At 37.6% G+C, this 24074-nt stretch overlaps 1 long non-coding RNA gene and 1 pseudogene across 1 annotated transcript; one reads left to right on the top strand and one right to left on the bottom strand.

Moving 5' to 3' along the window:
* On the top strand, positions 13394-15490 carry LOC18779398 (annotated as a pseudogene).
* LOC18780782 lies at positions 19710-23245 on the bottom strand. The gene is made up of 3 exons (XR_002271346.1): positions 22302-23245; positions 21329-21659; positions 19710-20008 (listed from the first exon to the last, which is right to left on the bottom strand). It is a non-coding gene; the product is annotated as an uncharacterized LOC18780782 (long non-coding RNA).

Raw genomic sequence — 24074 nt, 5'->3', positions numbered from 1 at the left:
AAAGGTTTTGTGACCAGAATGGATAATATTAAAATTCCAACCCGTGTTGAGGAGGCATTTAATGATCCAAAGTGGGCTGAAGCCATGAATATTGAAATGGAGGCGCTGCAAAAAAATAATACATGGGACATTATTGATCTACCAAAGGGAATGAAGCCTATAGAATGCAGATGGGTGTTTACAGTTAAATATAATGCAGATGGTACTGTGGAGAGGTACAAGGCAAGATTAGTAGCTAAAGGATTTATTCAGACATATGGTGTTGATTATCATGATACTTTTGCACCTGTGGCTAAGATGAATACTGTCAGAGTTTTTTTGTCCTTATCAGTAAACTTGGATTGGACCTTGAGGCAATTTGATGAAAAAATGCATTCTTACATGGTGAACTGGAAGAAGAAGTGTACATGAGTCTTCCACTAGGGTATAGCATTATCGGTGGCACAGGGAATGTGTGCAAATTGAAAAAGGCGTTGTACGGGTTAAAGCAGTCTCCTCAGGCATGGTTTGGCAAATTTACTACAGCTATGAAGAAGTTTGGTTACCAACAAGCCAATACTGATTATTCTCTATTCAATAAACATAGGGCTGGTATGGTGATTGTTGATTATTTATGTTGATGATATGATTGTGAATGGTGATGATACTGTAGAAATCGAGGAACTGTAGAAGCGTTTAGCATCTGAATTTGAGATGAAAGATTTGGGCAGTCTGAAATATTTTCTAGGAGTGGAAGTCACTCGATCTAAACATGGCTTATTTCTTTCACAAAGGAAGTATGTCATGGACCTGCTAGCAGATACTGGAATGCTTGATGTAAACCAGCTGATACACCTATTGTTGAGAATCATAAACTTGGTGTTTATATGAATCAGGTCCCAACTAACAGAGAAAGATACCAAAGGTTGGTTGGGAGATTGATTTATTTATTATTGACACGCCCTTATATTGCTTATGTGGTAAGCGGTGCTAGCCAATTTATGCATTCACCTAGTGAGGATCATATGGTTGTTGTGATACGTATTCTGAGTTACTTACAGTATGCTCCTGGGAGAGGTTTATTATTTAAGAAAAATGACCACTTGGATCTAGAAATTTACAGTGATGCAGATTATGCAGGGAATATTACAGATAAACGTTCTACATCAGGTTACTTCACATTTGTTGGTGGTAACCTAGTTACGTGTAGTAGCAAGAAGCAAAACGTTGTGTCTCAGTCCTCTGCAGAGTCTGAGTACAGAGGGATTGCCCAAGGGGTTTGTGAAATACTGTGGTTGAGGTAGTTACTTGCTGAAATTGAGTTTAGACCAGATGTTGCTACAAAGCTCTATTGTGATAATCAGTTTGCAATTGAAATTGCTAACAATCCAGTGCAACATGATCGAACTAAGCATGTAAAAGTTGATCGGCATTTCATGAAGGAGAAGCTGGAGCATAAGTTAATTTCTATAACTTTTGTGTCTTCTTCAGAGCAGCTTGCAGATATGTTGACCCATGTCATGTCAAAGCGCCAATTTGAAGACTCACTTGACAAGTTGGGCATTACCGATATCTATGCACCAACTTGAGGGGGAGTGTTGGTGTGAGTCAACGTTCCTATTATAAATAGAATTTATATTTTATTGTAATTATCTAATTTGAGTAGAATTAGGAGGTTTTGTACATATTTTCTATTTGTACCCACTCTGTATGTAGTATATATATTCCTCCTTGAGAGAAGAATGAACATATTTGTTTAAACCCTAATTATTTTGAGTCATCGAAGAACTAACCCAACTCTCCCATCTTTGCCCCTAAAGCTGTCGAACCAGCTAGTTCAAACAGAACCATGCGCCTCTCATGAAGGAACAGGCGCATGGTTAGATTCAAAGGAGAGGGGGGGCAAAACGAGAAAAACACAAAGCAATCAGTCAAAGATAAAATTATAATTTTACTATACGAGGAAAAAAAAGGAGCTAACTGAATAGTTAAAAATAGAGGCATTTTCGTAAAGTTACTGTGCTTAGCTACAGGGATCAATTGGATTGAATTTTAGTATATATAATTTAAGTGTTAAGATGACTTGAATGAAGTCTAATTTCAGTGCATGTATATAAGTCCAAGGTCAAAGTTTTAGGAAGGAAACTGATCTGGAGGATCCATCTCTTTCTGGACAAAGTGAGGACAACATTGGAAGAAGATAAAATGTTTTCCAAACTGACCAAAATAATTTATGTTTCTCCAAACCAGCTTGGTTTTATGTTATAACCTATAATTGCATGTCATACACATGGCAGAAGCAGAACAACACGCAAACTCGGGACAGAAGAAAAGCAAAACATGAGCTACACAGAGCAGCCACTCCTGAAAAGCTTTGAAGTGTCTGAATTTAGGTTCTCAAAACAACAGATCGCTATTTTTAAGTGCATGTTATACACATGGCAGCAGAAGGTGTTGTATGAATGAAGACCAGCATTTAAGAGGCTAAATAGCTGCAGGATTGTCTCATCACTTAAATTAAGAACCATATTCTTTTTTTTTTTTAAATTAAAATTTTAAAATTTTCAATAAAGCTCATTGCCACAGAGAACCATCTGTCCCAGTTTGGATACTCTTGGTCTTGGTAGAGGCTCAAATGGCTACGAAGCTAAGTAAGCCTTCACTACAGAAACAATCATTTTTCAAGGTCCTGCTTGGCGACTTCTATCAGCATCTGGTAACATGCATGCTACCTTCTTTTCCACCTTTTCAAGTTCAATTCTTATATTCATGATCGAATGCAAGATTTCCCTTTTTCTTTTTTGGTTCATTTGAATAAGATCTTAACTTTCTGTATGTGTTCAAGTTTAATCAGTATATTACATTCAGAGTGATGCACACAAATTTCAGCTGAAAGGTTAACTACCCTGTTCATGGTTTAAGTCCACTTCTTTTCAGTTACCAAATACTTAGCATATGCAACCTGAGTTATGTGAGATTTTCATGGTTTTAAGAAGCATATGTTCTATGATTTACAAGAAGCTGTTAAATTTTGTAGCGTTTACCACCTGTGTTTATCGAGAAGTTAGATGGAGAATCACTTCCCAAATGTGATCTTAGAGGCCCTAATGGGAAACTCTGGACTGTGGAATTGGAAGAGATCAGGGAGAATGGCTTTTTCTTCCATGATGGTTGGCAGGGTTTTGTGAGGGATCATTGTTTAGAAATCGGAAATTTTTTGGTTTTCGACTATGATGGTGACTCAAAGTTTGATGTCACAATTTATGAACCAACTGGCTGTGAAAAGGATGTAGAAGCTGCCAAGAGGAGAAATGGTAATCCTGTTTCCTCTGTAAAAGATGAAATTGTTGACATTGAGACTGAAAACTACAACAAAGAAAGTAAAAGCAAAACCATCAATGCTGAAAGAACAAGTCGTAAGTTCTACTCCATCTTAAATCTACTTTTGAACAGCTAGGGAAGTTTTATGTGTGCTATTTAGTATTTACTCTAAGGGCCCGTTTACGTGCTTTTTCTTCTTAAACCGTGTCTCAATTTGGTATGTGCAGGCAAGTATGTCATGTGTGGAAAGAGACCTGCAAATGACTGCGTAGAAGAAACATCGACTAGATCCATCTTGTTCGAATCGGAGAATTCATGTTTTGTAAAAACTTTGACTAAAAAACTATATTCAGTGGTGAGTCCTTTGTCATCCAACACTTAAGTCAATCATGTTTTCGAAAGCCTTTCAATGTTGTGGCTGGTAAATTGTAAAAGAGAACAAAACCTTGAGTCAAAATTATGTGACTTAAGATGAAATGTATGCAATAGAGTGTGCAGTAGATAAGTTGTTGAAAAACTATCATAAGGACATCATTCTTGACATCATTCTTGGTATACAAAATTATAAGTTTTAGTATAGAGTACAAAATTTATGAATAAGTTTTTACTTTGATGTTCCAATTGCAGACAATTCCAAAGGAACTAGCCATAGCTGAAGGTCTTGTGAGGAAGAAGACTGTAAAGCTTCAAGATCCAGCTGGGAGATCATGGATTGTTAAACTTAGAGTCCACAAGTCACCATATCTTCGTTTCGACATGACGAAAGGTTGGGCAAAATGTTGTAGAGCAAACCAGATTTCACAAGGGGACACCATCGTTTTTGAGTTTGTGAAACCAAGTGTAATGCAAATTCATATCTACAGTGGAGGAAGAGTGGGAGGCAGTGGGTGTTCTGTTGCACTCGTTACCCCCGGCCTGAAAACTTAGGCTATTTTTACTCTAGAGTTTCGCATTGCAATGCTTTTAAAAAATGTTTGACCACAATCCATGTTGGCTAAATGATGATCATCTTGTATTTTATTAGGTTAGTTTTCATTTTGCAGTCATTCTTCTACTACTCTTTAGTGACTGAAATATTTAATGATTGAATTGAGACAATTTTTTTTATTTTGGGGTAGGGGGAAATCAAACACAGGACTTTGGGTATGACGAATGTTACCAATTAACCGGGAAAAGTTTTTCACTTAGATTTTAGGTTTTAGCTTCCAATTTTAGTAGCTCAAAACTTGAGAGTTAAACACTCTGCTAGGACTGATATTAGAAAATCGGTTAAAGAAACTTACAGAAATAGTGGTTTGAAACACTTGTCTTCCTGGCAATCACATTTTGATAATAAAAAAAATTCTTTATTCATCACCAATGTAACATTTTGATTTTAAAAAATTCCTTATTCGTCACCAATGTAACAATGTAATTCTAAATCTACACTTGTCATCCTACTTCCTGCTAATCACACTTGTCTTCAACAAAAATTCCACATCTAAACATATACCAATGTAATTCTCAAAATCCTCACACATCCATACTTCAATAAATCTAATTGACTCCTAAATACACTTAAAATAATTTTTTTAGGAAACCTCAATTCACCGAGGAAAAGTATTAATAAACAATTAAAAATAAAAAGACGCTAAAAATAAAGATAAAAAATTGTGAGTGATATTTCCAAAAAAAAAAAAACAAACTATCATGATTGAAGGCATTTATTATGCATATATATGGAATAAAGGGAATTTTTTTTTTTGAAACCTACCTAAACACGAAAAAAGTAATGTTACCCTTTTTCAGAATACCTTGGGTTATAAGTTTATATGACATGGCTGAACAAGGATGAGAAAAACAGAGAGGCCCTAGCAAGCAATCGTCGCCTGTTCTTCTATTCCCCTTGCGATAAAACTTACCCACAAAAGCTAGCTACAAAGAAAACCCACTCCTAAAAAGCTTTGATCTTTGAAGAGGTTTCGTTGAAGACTGAAGACTTGGTTCAAATGGCAAGGAAACTTACGAAGCGTTCAGTAAAGAAAGAATCGTTTTTCAAGATCCTGCTTGGTGACTTCTCTAAGCATCTGGTAACGTCTTTGCCTTCTTTTTTCACTTTTCAAGACCAATTTTTTTAGAGTCTTGAACCGGATGCATGATTGCATGTTTTCTTTCTGTGTGTTTTTGGGTTCATACTTCAAGATTAATTGCGAATTTGAGTGAATGGTTAATAGTTAATACCTTGTTCTTGATTCATATTTGGGTCGACTTCTTTTTAATTATATTGGTCAATCCTGAATAAAATCACAATTACATGTGTTTGGTTGCTGAGAAGGTGAGAGAAGTCAGAGAGAATTTATGGCAACTATACTAGCATACAACTTACTAAGTTGACTTATTTGACTCAAGCTTGACCTTGAGATGACTGCGTTGCTTTTCTGTGGATTGTTTGACAAATTGTAGGTGAGGATATAATGGGAAATTACAACAAAGAAATGCTTGAATGATTTGGAAGGTTTTCAAAGAATCGCTTGAATGATTTCCAAGTGTTAGATTATTTTCCTGTATTAGTATTGCGATGCTATTAAGTTTGGATTATGTTTATTAAATGATTCTTGCTTTGTTTTAAGCACATGTACCGTGGTTTTTCAAAAGGCTATTGAATTTTGCAGCATATATCACCGGTGTTTATCAAGAACTTCAACGGAGGATCACTTCGCAAATGTTCTCTTAGAGGCCCAAGTGGGAAAGGGAGGGCTGTGGAATTGGAAGAGAGAGAGAATGGCTTGTTCTTCTCTAAGGGTTTACAGGGTTTTGTGAAGGATCATCATTTAGAAGTTGGGAATTTCCTGGTTTTCCGTTATGATGGTGAATCATAGTTCAAAGTCACAATCTATTAAAGAAGTGCCTGTGAGAAGGATGTAGAGGTAGCCGAGAGGGGGATTGGCAATTCAGTTTCCATCGAAAGTAAAGGAAATCAAGTTAGAGTTAAAGAGGAAATTATAGACCTTGAAACTGAAAACTACAATGAAGACTGTGAAAACAAAACAAGTATTGCTAACAGAAGAAATCGTAAGTTATACTCTATTTTACTTCCCGGGAAGATTTGTATGTGTATTTTCTGTAACGGCTTTTTTTTCTCACCCTTCTCTTAATTATGTTTCAATTTGGTGATGAATAGGCAATGCCATGTCTGGAAAAGAAACCTGCAACTGATTATGTAGAGGAAACATCAAGTGAATGCATCTCATTCAAATCGGATAATCGATGTTTTATGGAAACTATGAAGAGGCATTACCGATATTGCTTGGTGAGTACTTTGTCACCAATTCTTGAGCCATTGTGTTTTTTGAGAACCTTTCCATATTTGGTTGGATTAGAGTAAAAGATATATCTTTCTTTGGAGAAAACATAGTAAAGGAGTTGCAGTATGGAAGTTAATGGAAAAACATCGTCAATAAATTTTTCTTGAAGTTCTACCCCTTGTAATTAGGCTTGATTGTTTTCCCAGCTAATTTATCTTCGTAGGCTTGAATTTTTTTTGTCCTCAGATATCAATTATGTTCCAAATTGCAGATGATTCCGAAGAAACTAGCCATAGCAGAAGGTCTTAAGAGTGCAAGGAATGTAACGCTTCGAGATTCAAATGGGAGTGTTGGAATATAGTAGGTGTGTGATGAGCGTATGTGATGCTCTAATACCACTGTTAGAATTATAGGGGGAAAACAAAATGATTTTATTAGATTGGAGGAGAATAGTACATGGCTTTGATGTAGGCTAATTGGCCTTCTACACTTAGCATATTGGCTTATTGGCCACTACACTTGATTTATAATAGTTTGGGCTATTTGGCCCTTACACTTTAATTAGTGAGCTTATTGGCTCTCAACATAGTTTGATTTGGGTAGCTATTGACTCCCTAATAGTTTGGGAGTTGTTTGGTTCTACTCCCACACATAGATTGGGAGTTTTATTAGTTGACTCCCCATAGATTGGGTTGGGTAGCTTTTGTGCTCCCACATAGATTGGGAGTTGATTGGTTCACTCCACATAGATTGTGGTTGCATGCCTATTTATAGGCTCCTTTGCCGACATTACCCAAGAGGGAGATTATGGCTTTTGTTAAACTTGTAATCCGTCCCAAGACATCTTGCAAACGTATGGAATTCACGACAGAATGGGGAGAATGTTGTCAAGCGAACCAGATTTCAGTTGGGGACACTGGTTTTTGAGTTTGTCAAGTAAAGTGCAATTCAACTTCATGTTTTTGGAGCAGTGAATGGCAAGAGGTGTCCTGTGGTACTTGATGCCCCCAGTGGTGAAAATTAAAGCTAGCTGACTCTCGAGTTTCACATTGCAATGTTTTTATAATAAAAAAAATGCTTTGACTGCAACATTTACTTTAGAATTTTGAGTAAACGATGGCTTTCTTGCGTTGTATTATTGCGTACGTTTCATTCCTCAGCCACTATTCGATTTCTCTAAATTTCCTGTCTAGTTGAATTTGTACAACGAGGAAAGCTATTAGGGGCGTATCTCATTTATTTTTCTCCAATCGCATGGTCTTTTTTTGGCATGGCCATCTTTCCAGTTTTCCTGTAACATCCCACACTGGGCAACGGAGAGGGAATGATGTGCCTTATATGTACATGTCCACCTCCATCTAGCACGAGGCCTATTGAGAGCTCACTGGCTTCGGAGTCATGGGAACTACGAAGTTAAGCGAGTTGGGGCTAGAGTAACTCCAAGAGGGGGTGACCCACTGAGAAGTTAAGCGACAATATCGTGTTACGGCAGAGCCAATCCGGGACGTGATAAAATGGTATCAAAGCCACTCTGTCGTGTGGTGCGAGTGTACCGACGAGGACGTCGGGCCCCTAAGAGGGGTAACATCCCGCACTGGCCAACAGAGAGGGGGTGATGTGCCTTATATGTACATGCCCACCTCCATCTAGCACGAGGCTTTTTGGGAGCTCACTGGCTTCGGAGTCGTGAGAACTCCGAAGTTAAGCAAGTTGGGGCTAAAGCAATCTCAGAATGGGCGACCCACTAGGAAGTTGCTCGTGAGTTCCCATAAACAAAACCGTGAGGACAGAGAGGGGGGCCCAAAACGAACAATATCGTGCTACGGCAAAACTGATACAGGATGTGACATTTCCAGCCCAACCCAGCTCATAATTAAAATTTGGGTGCTTGTTCTAGCTCACCTAGAGGTGTTGGCCCAAAATGGCATGGGCATGGCATGATTAAAATGTGCAAGGAATGGCATGGTAACGTCGAGCCTGACATAATACATGAACTAGGCCATTCGACTAGAATTTTTAACGCATTAGGCACGGTACGAGCTCAGCATGAAATGGGTCCAAAACTAGACATGAAATGGCCCTAAACTAGGCACGACTCATTATGTATTATGTTTTCCTTTCCTATACAAAATGTCTATAAGAAAACTAAGAAAAATAATCTTAGTGTTTGAGTATATGAAGGAAAAATAATAACAGGATAAATTTGAAACCCTAAAAAAACAAAATAAAGTTGAGCTTATAGGCCCAGCCCACTTAATTCATGACACAACACATGGCACAAGACTGACTGACTCACTTAATCCATGACACAACTCACTTAATGCATGACAATTGTAATGTATTTTTTTCTATTAATTAAGAATTGTAATATTATCAATTTTTTTTTTATCTTCTATTTTGTATAAAACTTTTTTGCCTTTTAGACGTTGATCTCTAGAAGAAAAATTCCTGGATCCGCGCCACTGTGTATAGTAACATATCTCTGTCCCCTAAAGAGATTTCTGTTCCAAAGAGTCTAACAAATCTTATATAATATAAAACCATATATCCCTGCCTGCCAAAGTCACAGCCTTTGCCTCCTTATTTATTAGGGTTAAATAGCATTTTTGTAGTGTATTTTGTTAGAGAATTATCATGGAGGCAGGCGGCCATGGCAATCAACAAGGAAGAAAAGGGGGGTGGTGGAATAAACTGTTGGACATGGAGGAGGCCAAGAACCAGGTCTTGTTTTTCTTGCCAATGATTCTTACCAATGTTTGCTATTACACGATCCCCTTGATATCTGTCATGTTTGCTGGTCACCTTGGTGAGCTTGAGCTTGCTGGTGCCACATTTGCCAATTCATGGGCCACCATTACTGGTTTCGCTCTCATGGTAACTCTCTCTCTCTCTCATGTCCTTTCCATTTTGTTTAATATTAGGAAAACCAATGGAACAGTCTGTATGTGGGACTGGAGTAATTTCATTTGCTCTGTCTCTGAGAGAAAGAATGGAAGCCCTTTTTTTAATAATGATTTAGTGTGCTCTTGTTATTAATTTTTCAGAGGAGATGAGCCTAATAGAAAATCCAAGTAGTAGGTTTTAAAAAAAAATTGTGCTCTTGTTATTGATATTCAAGTTTCATATGGGAAAAGCCATGTACAAGAATTGTGCACCTAGCAAGCAGACTGTGCAGTTCAGAAAATGATCACCAATAAAAAATTTGGACTTGTCTTTATATTTTAATATTCTAGTAGCTAGCAATTCTGAAGTAGATGTCCAGAGTTGTATCTGAGATGACATAAATAAATTTGATAAGATTCCAGGCCAAACTTTGATTTGTTTTCTTGTCTATTATTTATTGGCGTAGGTTGGGTTAAGTGGAGCTCTTGAGACACTGTGTGGGCAAGGATTGGAGCAAAGTTATACAGAATGTTGGGGATTTATCTACAAGCGTCATCCATAATTTCTTTCTTGGTCTCTATCATCGTATCTGTAGTCTGGTTCTACACAGAACCCATACTTATCTTACTTCATCAAGATCCTCAAATTTCAAAATCTGCTGCTCTTTATATGAAATTTCTGATTCCGAGATTATTTGCATACGGCTTCATGCATAACATATTGAGATTTCTTCAGACACAATCCGTTGTAATGCCGTTGGTCTTCTTCTCACTGATCCCAGTGGTTATTCATATTTGTGTTGCATATGCTTTGGTACATTGGACAGCTCTTGGTTTCAAGGGAGCTCCCCTAGCATGTTCAATTTCGATATGGATAGCGATGCTAATGCTGGCCATGTATGTTATTTTTGCAAAGAAGTTTGAGCTTACATGGGAAGGATTTTCGTTAGAATCGTTCCATTATGTCCTTGCTGCCTTGAAACTTGCCCTCCCCTGAGCAGCAATGGTATGGTAAGTGTTCAAATTTTCTTTTACCTTTTTCTGTAAGTTAATGCTTAAATCCCAGAAGAGGCACATAGCCTCATTCAGCTATGGACACAGACTATAGAAGTAGTTCAAATGCTCAGTCAAATTCAAATACACGAAAGACTGATTGTCAGCTTAGATTTAAGACCATATGTTAGAAAGAAAAAGAACCATACATCAACTCTGCATGAGATTGATTTGAAGTATTAAATGCTTCACTTTTTTATCTTTCCATTTTGGAGTACCGGGCTTTTGAGATTCTGGTGGTATTGGCAGGACTGATGCCAAACGCAGAACAAACCACTTCACTAATTGCAATGTGGTAAGCTTTATGCTCTAAACTTCTGATTATTTCCACCTACCCCAAGTAGCCTTTTCTGATTATATCTTCAGTGTGAATACAGAAGCAATTGCATACATGATTACATATGGCCTCAGTGCTGCTGCAAGGTTGGTTTTACAATAATTTCCCAGGCTGTCCTTATTCCTTCTAGTTTTTCGATATTGGCATTCTGTTTCATACCTTGAAACAAACATTACTTGTTGTGGTGTAGCACAAGGGTGTCAAATGAATTAGGAGCAGGCAATCCTGACAAAGCCAAGAAGGCAATGGCTGTGACTCTTAAGCTCTCTGTGCTTCTTGGTCTCCTTGTTGTTCTGGCTCTAGCATTTGGTCACAATATATGGGCTAGCTTATTCAGTGACAGCAGTGCAATAATCAAGCTTTTTGCTTCTATGACACCATTTCTTGGAATTTCAATAATGGCTGATTCTGTGCAAGGTGTCTTGTCAGGTTAGGATCCTCCACTTTCCTAGCAGGAGCTAATTCTATCTGCTATTTTGCATTTGAAGTTTGTTCTTTTTCCCTTCTTTTTCTTGAGCATCCATGGAAGTTGTTTTTGGTATTTCAGGTGTGGCCAGAGGATGTGGCTTTCAGCACTTGGCTATGTATGTAAATTTGGGTACATTCTATTTGGTTGGCATGACAGTTGCGTGTGTTGTTGGATTTAAGTTGAAACTATATGCTAAGGTGAGACAATTAACCTTGTAGCTAGCTAGTAGTTGAATAGTTCTGTTTTCTTTTCTTTTGTTTTTGTTTTTATACAAGCGATATTGGGGAGGGGGTAATCGAAACTAGTACAAGAATAAATACTCTTAACCACTTGAGCTACAAGCCCCTTGCGAATTGTTTTGTTTATATTTCTACTTCAATTCACACTTTGTGCTCAATTTCTTTTGGTACAGGGATTGTGGATTGGCTTAATCTGTGGTCTTTGCTGTCAAGCCGCCCTACTTTTGCTGGTTACACTGCGGACAAAATGGACTCAATTGGATGTGCCTCATAATGGAGATGCAGTTTTGGTGAAGGTCGGGCAAAAGTAAAAAACAACAACGTAGACCACTTGAGCAGACTATTTGACTAGTATATGGAATTATATTTGTAGAGGCAAGGTTAGTCTCTGGATATTGGAGTTTTATAAAAAAAAATAAGTATATAAAATTAGCCTTTGTGAAGGGAATTTTGGAAGCTACTGTGAGCAAGTTTTACAGATTGAGATTGGAACTAGCTAAAAGAAGGCATTGGCAATGTGTTGTAAAACGTATGTATTTCCTAGTAGAAGATAGGTGACTTTTCAAAGACCCGGTTTCATTGCTCCTTTGATTTCTTCATCACATTCACACTTAGACAAAGACAGCCCAACCCAAGAATTGGTTGTGATCCCAGCCCTTATAACCCAACTTACCATCTAGAATAGCCCACTATCCACGTGCAATAATAAACCAATGTGGGTAGAGTTCCCAATCAGAAAGGTGACACAACAAACTTACAGTAATGAAAAAGGTCTAAAGAAAACCCTAGTCCCTTCTCTGCCAAAAAAACACTCTATAACCATTTTCACTTTGGTGGGGAGGAAGTCATTGTTCTTCCTCCCCTCTCCTCTTCTCTCTTCCGCCCCTTTCCCCTTCTCCCCCATTTTCAGAGTTTGTTTTCATTTTGTAATAATTTTCCTCACTCATCACAGGCGGATGCATCTCGGCATTCGATCTCTACCTTCATTTCAGTGTTGGATCTCTACCACCATCCTTTTTGCGATTTCTTCATGTTTGGAATAAGTTGCAAAGACTCTTTGGGTTTTCTGTGTAGTTTTCACCTCTCATTTGTGAGAGCTTTTCACCTCTCTTTTGTGAGAGTTTTATTTGTATTGTTATAGCTTGGTTTTTTAAGCTTTATCTATTTTTGGTTGTTCTGAGTTTGCCCTCTTAGTTGAGATGCCTATGCCAGAGTTTCTTTGATCTTGCGTGATCGTTAGTGGAGGATCCCTCGGGTGTCTTAATTTTAATGTTAGATCGCCCTGTTATTGTAATGGCCCTTTGTGTCTAGTGGTTTTTTGGGTTGAATTATCAGTGCAATCCCATAATTTCTCAACAACAAAAAAAAGGTTCAATTTTAGTATTTATAAGTTCACCAAACGTGTGACATGACTTTTGTTCAATTTACCTAAAATAGCAGAGTCCAAGCCATCAAGCGTGGCTTATTGTTCTTCAGTGGTCAAATTAGAAATACCAATAATGTTGGATCAAAACTAGTCTTTTATGTTCACAATAGTTCGTTTCCCCAATAAATATATGAGTCGTGATTCAGAAATATAAGTCGGGACATACCTCACTTGGAATGTTAAAGTTTTTCTTCGCTTCTTATGAAAATGCCTTTTTCTTCAAAGATTTGGCCCATCCTTGAATTTTTTTTGGTCAAAAGGAAATTTCATTACTAAAGAAAGATTATAAAAGGATATAGATACATAAAGTAAGCTCAAAATAATCAGGTTAGGTTAGAGAGATGTAGGAGGCACATAGTACTTTTTTAAAAGATTCAAAGAAACAGGTCTTGTTTAGAAGAAGATGGCAATGTTAGAAAACACAGATTTAGAGAGGATAAATGAAACTACTAGGGTACCCTTAATAGAGAGGGTCATGGAGATGAAGGAGGAGCAAACAAAACAAGCTGGTGGAAGAAAGTGTTGGACGTGGAGGAGGCCAAGAAACAGGTCTTGTTTTCATTGCCAATGATTTTTACCAATCTTTTCTACTATTTGATCACTTTGGTGTCAGTCATGTTTGCTGGCCATCTTGGGAAGCTTGAGCTTGCTGGTGCAACCCTTGCCAATTCATGGGCCATTGTTACTGGCTTTGCTTTCATGGTAACTCTCTCTCTCTCTACCCTCTGACCCTTATATACTCAGTATGATTGCAGACCTTCGTGTTTAATTCTTTTCTTGTCTGTTCTTGCTTTAGTTTGGGTTAAGTGGGGCTCTTGAGACGCTTTGTGGACAAAGGTTTGATGCAAAGTTGTATAAAATGTTGGGGATCTATCTACAAGCCTCTTGAATCATATCTTTCCTATTCTGTTTCATCATATCTATAATCTGGTTCTACACAGAACCTATACTTATTTTACTCCATCAAGATCCTCAAATTTCCAAGTCTGCTGCTGTTTTTATGAAATTTCTGATTCCAGGGTTATTTGCATATGGATTCCTGCAAAACATCTTGAGATTTCTTCAGGCACAATTTGTTGTCCTGCCATTGGTCCCCCTTATTATTCATTTCGGCATTGCTTATGGCTTGGTACATTGGACAGCTCTTGGTTAGAAGGGAGCTCCACTTGCGGCTTCAATTTCGTTATGGTTATCTGCCCTTTTGTTGGCCATGTATGTCATCTGCTCAAAGAAGTTTGAGCATACATGGGAAGGCTTTTCGTTAGAATCGTTCCATTATGTCCTTACTGATTTGAAACTTGCCCTCCCCTCAGCACTAATGGTATGGTAAGTGTCAATGCTTTTATTACTTTCATAAAGTTCACAGTGCTTAATTAAGCTTGGTGGAAAACCTTTTCAGCATCAGGTTAAAAATCATAACGTAGTAAGATATATCGTACTTACAGTGAAAGGACATTTAAACCCAATTATTATCCAAATTAGCACTCTGACCTGATTGAATTCAAGGGCTGGACTGTGGACGTATAACATCAATTGAGGGTTTGAACTCTTGAAGTATTAACTCAGATGCTGGCATGCTGCCCTACAACTATAGCATAGCAGCATTATTATCTATAGGAGTATGAGATAGAATTTGCATGGTTAAACTTCACAAACTTTTTTAACCTTTCCAGTTTGGAGGAATGGGTTTTTGAGATTCTGGTGTTGATGGGAGGATTGATGCCAAACTCGGAAGAAACAACTTCACTAATGGCGATGTGGTAAGCTTCAATATACTTTTTTCTTCCTCTCCCTTTCTATAGCTGTTACAATATTGCAGGTTGACTCAAATTAGTCTTTCTTTGAATATTATCTCGTCAGTGTGAATACAGAAGCAATTGCATACATGATTATATATGGCCTCAGTGCTGCTGCAAGGTTGGTGGTAGAACAACAATCCAGCTTTTTATATTGCTCCAAGTTTTTCAATATCTAGATTCTGTTTCGCACATTGAAACAAAAGTTACTTGTGGTGGTGTAGCACAAGGGTGTCAAATGAATTGGGAGCTGGCAATACTGACAAAGCTAAGAAGGCAATGGCTGTGACTCTTTAAGGTCTCTATGCTTCTTGCTTTCGTTCTTGTTCTCACTCTAGTGGTCGGTCACAATATCTGGGTCGGCTTCTTCAGTGATAGCCACATAATAGCAGAGCAATTTGCTTCCATGGTGCCTTTGCTTGTAATTTCAATAATTGTAGATTCTGTGCAAGGTGTTTTATCAGGTTAAGATCATCTACTTTTCTAGTAGGAGCAGTAGTTCAACTTTGATTTTTCCCATTTGAACTTTGTTATCTTTTCCTAACTTCTCCATGAAAGTGATTGCCTGTCTTTCAGGTGTGGCCAGAGGATGTGGATGGCAACACTTCCCACTCATGATCGTGAAGCCTGGATGTTGTGTACAAATCCAGGGATGCTCTTCCTCGTTGAAATACAGAATGTGTGGCACCGCATCATCCCCGTAACCTTTATCCCTAAACTTGTTCCGGATTGTCTCAAATATGCTCCGTAGTGCGTCATACTGAACGTGCGAGATGCGGCTGTCAGTAGGTTGTAGATGGGTGGTGAACACAATCACCTTCTTGATCATCTGCTCTGCCTTTAAGTTCTCCTTCACAGCCACTTCCAGAATCAAATCAAACACCTCCAAAATCATAGGTTCATTGCTATTACAGTTCATGACATGGATCTCATAAATTCGAACTTGGACGTAAGATGTCCTTGTATAAAGTCTAGCTGATATTTTCGACCCTGAAATTCTTACTTATGGTAACCAGTAAGAGGGTAGTTAGTTAGGTTAATTAACCTTAAATGGGATGCTGAAATTGCTTGATTACCCTGAAATAAGAGATATTGAAATTGAATGACGTGGCCCGGATATAGAAGGTGGACATATATTGTAGAACAAGTGTTACTGGCCTAAGACGGAGGAGGAAAATGGAACTCCTTGCTGCCCAAGTCACTACCAGAATCCATAATCAATTCTAGAATCATTTTCTCCAACAACTCTGACCAAGAAAATCAATCAGTCCTCCCAGCAGAGGAGAGAAAGAGCACCAACCAACCAACCACTGTTCAATTTTCAAACTGAAATTACAGCAAATACATAGAGATGATGATTGAGATGAATAACCCAGTGGTGGCGAGGCAAGTGTGTTTGACGAGTGCGAGGGTTGTTCCCAATCCGAACAAAGCAGCATTAGGATGCCGCATTCGAAATCGTGTCAATGTGGTCGGCAAAGCCAAATTAGGCGACAATATTTTCATTTCTGCACCACCACAATTAGTAGCAGCTGCAACAATACCAATTCCAGTCCCAATCCCGAGAAGAAGAAGATTAATGGCTACTTCCAACTCCAACTGCAACGCTGACATCTGCCCTTTTATTCCTTCTCCTCCTACGGTGACCCCTGCGTGGATCTCTTTTTCAACTTCCTCAGACCATACGACTGGGGATTAACAATACCTGCCTTAAATATCTGAAGCAACTTTTTCCCTTGGCCTGGTCCCACAATCCCCTTACCACCCTCAAGCTCATCTTCAGAGCCGAGCCTTGCGGTTTTGAGGGCATAAAGTTCGACATTGCCGTGCTTTGGCTCCACCACAACCACCCAAAGACTCTGTTGCGCAACGTCCACTCTCTTGTCAATTCCGTCTCCTATGGTTGCGGTTTGTATACACTTGTCCAAATTTTGTCCAACCTTCTAGTCCAGAAACGAGGAGGCGGCGGCCATCTGCATCATCTTCATCCTGAGAGGTACGACCTTGATCCGGATTATACGACCTTGATCCGGATTATAGGTTGTTACACGATCGTTATTGATATCTTCGTGGAGCTGTTGAAGTCTAGACCCGCCTAGACCCGCCTAGCGCCGCCCAGACCCGCCTAGGGCAGCCTAGGGCCTCCCATACCCGCCTAGCGCCTCCTAGAACAGCCCTGCAGTGCATAAGTTTGAAAAATCGCTAGGCAGTAGGCTTAAAGAACAGAAGAAAAGAACCAGACCCGCCTAACGCCGCCCAGACCCGCCTAGCGCCGCTTGGGTGCTTTGCCGCTGCTTTCCCCATGTCAGGACTCTTTTACTTGGTATGGTATCAGAGGAGGCAAGAAACGACTGATTACGATTCCTCTCTGTTGGCCTGTGTGTGTGTAAATAAGCTGTGTTTTTGAGACTTTTGTCTTGATCGTTGCTTTAGTTATGGAAAGAACAAATAATTGATGGTTTTCAGTTTCACCAACCCAATCGAATGATAATTTTTTTTTTTCATACTTAGTTTTTATAGTTTTTCTAGAAATAAAAGTACACATTACATCATAAAAATTAAATTATTTGCCAAACTCTGAATATAAGAAATTGATTACCCTGAACCCATATATTTGATGGTTTTTCATGATGGATATATAGTTGATGCTGTCCAAGAAATAACTACAAAGTAATAGTTTCAATTACCTACCGTGTAAATATCTCACATGCATTTGCAGTAATTGCAGTAGAATTTAAGGTTGCCATAGTCATTAATTCTATTGCTATATTAATTTCTTTCTTACTGAAAAACAATTTAGAATCCGTAGTGGTATTGGAGATATGATTATGTGAAACCGTTTTCCTTTTCCCATTCCTATCCGATATGGTTTATATATTTTTTTATTTTAAACGAAATTGTCTACTCTTGAAATTGAACACATTTGGCAATTTCATTCATTTAAAATCAATGACATCACAAATTCCACATCATTTACTGATGAACAAAGATATAGGGAGTTGACAAATAAATTCTTGACGTTGGCTGCGGTTGGCAGAGATTGAGCCTCCAATTTTCAAATACCAAAACTTGAACATAATATCAATCCACATAATATAATAAAGCAAATGATGGTTAGGAATCTAGCTAGTGATAATCCAGTCCAACCCGAGGGATCGATGCATCATCATCACTTTAAGTTGAGAGGTCAGTCGACTACAACGAAAGTTTGATACTCTTTGTAAGCGATGGCTGCTTCCATGAGATGGTGGAGACCAATTTCCCCGCCTTTGTGTAAGAAGGACTTGATCAAATTGTCGGAGCCTCTACTCAACAGCGTTGTGTACAAATCCAGAAATCCTCATCCTTAGAAACGTGCAAATACAAAATGTGTGGCACAACATCATCCCAGTACCCTTTGTCCTTGAACTTGCTCTGTGTTGCCTCAAACTCGCGCCGGAGTAACTCGTACTGAAACTCCCAGGTGGTGGTTGTATCAAGTGGTTGTAGTTCGGTGAACACAATCACCTTCTTGATCATCTGCTCTACCTTGAAATTCATATTCACACCCAACTCCAAAATTAAATCAATTGCCCCCAAAACACTACATTCGGATTTCCATGCCAACTCGTACTTGGACTTAAGATCATGATCGCCTTTTATCCAGTCTGGCTCATCTTCTCCACCAATGACTCTTCTTTCCATGGCTCTTCACTCAGTTCAGACCAATGTTTTAAAAGGTGAGACGTAAAAACGAGGCGTTTTTAATCTGCTATGCGAGGCGTAAGTCTTTTGAACATTAATTTAATTTAATAAAAAAATTATAAATAATATAATATAGATAAATTGTACTACTAATTGTTATTAAGCCAAAATATTCTATCAAAAGTATGCCTAAGCACGCTTCAGAGCGCACGTCGGAGTGAGGCAGAGGGAAATCGCCTTAGGTGTATGGATGTTTAGTAGCAAATATAAGTTGTCCACCTAAAAGAAGAAATTCTAATAACTTAGAACATACTGAAAAGTAGCAAAGACCAGAACTTCTGAACTCTCACTAATAATTAAACCCATGCTTCCATCTATCGGAGAGCCTTTTCCAAGCAATCATTTCTCACTGCACTTATTGCCGGAATGACCTGGAATAATTACTCCGGTGAAAAATGTTGGTGGTATTGTATCTAAAAATTTTCGTTTATCAATAAGAGTAGTTTATAACATTATCCATTACTATCTGGCTTGAATCAGAATCGATCTAAGTAGTTAATGGCAAGGTATGGTATGAAAGGGTCAAGGTTGCAAGAATATTGTGCCTCGTAAATTATGACAAGTTTAGACCAATATGTAAGAAGAGAGAAATTAATTGAATAAACGGAGCTCACAAGTATTCTTTTCTTTTTCATTTTTAACCTGTAAAACAAGACAAATGGCTTCTGAGGCAAAGAGATTTTGAGCAGCTTAAGGAATTTTGTGAGAGCATGTGGTCAGATTCTGAGGCGAAGAGACTTTGAAGACCAAACTCATCCATTTTCTCTGCTTGGTTTTGTGTTTCAAGTGAATTTGTTTATGAAGTCTGAGTACAAACAGAGGAGGTCAAGGAGAGGACATTGGAGATGTATGTCTTCACCTTCACTCCCCTCAGTAGTAGATAAAAAGAATATTTCTTTAAAAGATATTCCTAGTTGAAATCATCTATTTTCTATTTGTATATATATAATCTTGTACCGCGTGAGAAAAAATACTAATTGATAATTGTATTTGCATATCTATGACAACATTCACATGTATTGTTAATTTTGCGAATAGGACTATCTGTTAACCGATCTAATAAGAATTTCTATCGTTATGTGACCATTTTCAAATAATGCAAAGGATTCCAAAATTATGAAACGCTGCTCAAATGCCCAAGAATCATATCCATACTGAATATGGTTTTATCTCAGCAGCAAGGTGAAGATCATACACGAAATAAAACAAAACATGAAATATCACCACATAAAACTAACAAGAACAGTAGAATCATTCTCAATACATTGTTAACTGTCTATTTAACTAAGGACGTTCATTTTTTTTTTTTTCAAAAAAAAGACTAATGATATTCCTTTGCACTGTTAAGGGCAAGCTTCTCAATTTCTCTTTCAGGTTGCCTTTTTGATCCAAAGATGAAGTCTTTCACACAACCTTCAGCAGACTCTGTCGCCCTCTTAATATGCCATCACAACTTTGTGCCATTAGCCTTCGAAACACTTCACGTACACCAAGTATAGAAATTATTCAACAAAACCGATATCTATCAAAAGAACCTATGACAAATCGCCAATTACCAATGAAGAAATTGAAAGTTTTCTAAGACAGAGGAAAAAGGAACATGAACACAGAGAAGAATCTCAGCTCACCTAAAGGCATCCTGCCTTATAATAAAGATGGTGAGACAAAACATGCTTTACGTTAAACAATCTAGTGTTTAACTACCTAATAATACCTCAGCACTAGTCTTAGCCATAATCTGTTTCAAAGGCCAAGATGCTATCCTTACAGACAGAAACAACAAATTTTTAAAAAAGACAATCAACAGCACCTCTAGCAGGCAAGGTACTTTGCAATAATGAACTCCTTTCATGTCTGCACCTATTTCTAAATTCTAACACGGAAAATTTGTCACTATTCCATTGAGCATCATATAGTTCTAGTTTCATGAACACTCTCCTACAAGCAGTCCAATACACAAACTGGTTCACATTATCATTTTGAAGATGAGATATGGCAACGGGAGAGACGTCGTATAACAAAATCAGTTCAAATCACATAACCCAAATTTGGTCCACAACTAGCAACTCAAGTTCAAGCCCAAAATCTAAAGACCCCAAAATTTTGAACTAAAAGTGCAAACAAGAAGAGAAAATTGTACCCCCAAGACTAATTTTCATTTTCTCCCTACCATTTCTTAACAAGATCCAGCAGTAATTTTACAGAAGGAAATCACCTGAAGAACAAAGAACATACAGGGTCGAGAGCATTGGGCTCGAAGCCATAATCAGCACCCAAAGAGTAAAAGTACAGACTTTGACACTTGTTCAAATCTGAACTTGAGGGTCGAGGTCTTTTAAGAGTCATTATATATAGTTAATTTTGCCCCTGTCTATATATTGAGAGGAAAACAAATCTGAACTTGTCTTAACCACTTGAGCTACAAGCCTTTTGAATATATATTGTTTCTCACATTACTTATTTCCCCGAATCACAATTTGGCACATTTGTAAAAATAATTTTATCAACAACACAAAGAAAAATATTTGCACACCTATCAAACTGAATTTGGCAGGAAAATAGGAGGGAAATTCCCACCATAAAAGCTTGAAATACTTAGCCAAATAATTGGTAAGCAGAACAATGGCCATGTTGCATTACTTTCCAAAATGCTAAGAAACTGAAAAGGAAAATGCAGGGGCTGTATATCTCAGTAGCATACTAGCAAATCATGTTAATGAATCACAAAACTGCAACTCAATCAGTTTAATCAGCTAGTTTCCCTCCAGCATTCATGGGTAAAGAGAAATCCCATATACCTGTAATGCATCATGTATGCTGCTGCCACTGGTTTGACTCAAAAGGAAGCGGAGCGGGTGAGCCTTGGCTTGGCTATCTTCTTGTCCTCTTCAAGAAAGATTAGTGAAAGATTGGTTGGGTTCTCGATCATCAGTTTAGCTACCAGATATCCTGAGATGCTCCAGGTCTGGTACTTCCTCGCTTGCTTCCTGATATATCTCCCTGCCTTGCCGTCATAGTATTCTGGCCACCCGTCTTTTGAGAGCCGCTGCTCCACCTGTTCAATTGCTGTCTTAGCAGTCTGAGGCCTCCCTGTCTCGATACATGCTGCAGTAAGCAACCACAGCAGTGCTACAAGACAGATGCAACAACGTTAACCAATTGTTTTAGAACAAACACATAAGTCAGAATTCTGTGAACAAGCATCAAAATATCATGAATAGCACAACCATTTGGCACGCTTTCCCAAATTACATTCAGAAATGTATCCCACAACATTTATATACCAGAAGATTTCGATTGGAAAAGTGGTTACAATCAGCAAATAAAGATGTTTAAAATAAAAGATACTATGTCAGGTAAGTAGTACTTGTAGCCTAGTTTACTAAATAAAAACAATAACTAGCCTACTCGTACAAAGTGGGACTAATGTTCATGAAATGTAATTGAAAGGTCTCAGTCAAATAGAACTAGCACTAGGCTTCAAGTAGAAAAATAGAACTACAAATTGTAATATCAAGCAAATAGACACAGGGGACATTATCTGAAAGATTTACAAATCAGCGGAAACTAACAAAATCAGCCTTGAGCCACCTATATTTAAGCAAAAACCTTTATACTTTAATGGTGAAAATGACTACTAGAGGTGCTAAAATGAATAAACATAGCACGTAACAGAGACAAATCAAAACAAGACATGAACAAAAAGAACAGAAAAGATAAAAAGCTAATGCAAATAGCACATTGTGATAACACTATCTCCATGAGACTTACTTGGCCAACAGCCACCATTGTGATAACTCCATGAAACTTCTCTGGGTTATCTGTTATTGTTCGAAAATCTTCTTTACAAGTTAAATCCTTGAACACACTCACTCATATTGTTAATATTACTGAATAAATGGCCAAGGCGGGCGCTAGGCGGTCTAGGCGGTTGCTAGGCTGTCTAGGCAGGCGCTACCGTCTAGAAAAAAAATAAGCCACATTTTGGAATCTCCAAGGTCAGGGACGAGATGACGATGGTGCTATGAGAGAGAGAGAGAGATGAGGATTGAAGAAGAGAGGTCGCCGGATATCTGAGCGAGAGAAAGGGGCTAGAAGATGGTCGTGTTCGAATGAATTCAAGGAGTTCCATTCTATCTCGTAGTCATTATATTGTATTTATAGCGTATAGCCGCACGGCTATACTGTTAGATATTCTTTTTTTTTTTAATTAATATATATATAAATAGTGGGATCCTTTTTTTCTTTTAAATTTTTTCAGTTTTGCATAAGTTTTGTTGCGTTGATAAATTAGCAATTTGATCAAATCCATGTTGAACTTAGATTAGAGGTTCTCAAAGTCTAAATTCAGCTTAAATTGACTCTTATATCAAATCGTCCTCATTACGTGTAGAATCGCCTGCTCTTGGACTCATTATAGTTGTAGCAACATCACTCTAAGGGCGGAGTCATAAATTTGGTGGGCATGATAAGTAAGTAGGGATAAGCAACTCGGCCAATTTATGATTCATGTTAGATTGATTTAAGCATCAACCTAATAGCATAATCTTAATCAGGAATTCAATTCCTAATTTTGTGTGGCCCCACTTACTTTTTAATTTCTTGATGTGAAGTAAACGCATGAATCCTTCATAGGTAGAATTTAATTCCTGATGAGAATTCAAATTCCTAATTAGTAAAACACACCATTAGAGAAGAGGATAGAGAAATTGATGGTTCTCCATTCCTTCCTCTTCTCTCTCCCTAGGCCCACAACCCTCTCTCGCATCTTACTTTTTATTTTTTTAATGAATTTTTAATTTTAGTTACTCAAATATTTAAAATTTAGGAAATAATAAAATATTATAGATTAGCCAAAATAGAGAAAATTATTAGAGGAAATAATTTTAAGTAATTTGCTATAAAAGCTTTTTAGCTGTTTTAACTAAAATTTGGCTAAAATTTAGAGATTCTCCTAGAGATGGTCCATCTTAATCCTTAAAAAAACAGAACACTCAAGAAACCTGGATGATTGCATACACAAGGTTAAGCCTTTAAATTGTTATGTTTATAGTAAGTTATATTACGAGTTGGAACCAAAGACACTCGTCTACAAGTCAATGCCTTTTTCTATCGGCCTAGACCACATTAACTAAAAAAAGTTTCTCTTTGAGCCATAAGGAAAAACATTATTAAAAAACAAATTATATATATATATAAACCCAACACTTCTTTTTTAGGGAGATTCACTATTATACACAATATAGGGGCCCAAATTATTAAAATATATATATATGAAATGGACTTTAAAAACACACCAAAGGCCCATTTACAACATAAAAAATAGGCTTTTAACTTCATATAAATTACAAAACTGTCATCAATCTCTTAAAACAAGCTCAATCCCAAAACTTCATAAAAAAAACTCAAAATACTCAATAGGGCATTAAAGTAATTTAATAATCAAAATTAAATTCAATAGGATCAACTATTATTTTTTGAGTTTGTTTATATAAATTAATAGTATATAATTTATTTATATCATTAATACTAATAATGAATATA

Source organism: Prunus persica, chromosome G4, assembly GCF_000346465.2.
Source record: "Prunus persica cultivar Lovell chromosome G4, Prunus_persica_NCBIv2, whole genome shotgun sequence".
Lineage (NCBI taxonomy): Eukaryota > Viridiplantae > Streptophyta > Magnoliopsida > Rosales > Rosaceae > Prunus > Prunus persica.
Note: the sequence above shows the minus strand (reverse complement) of the source record. Positions and strands in the feature narration are given on the sequence as shown.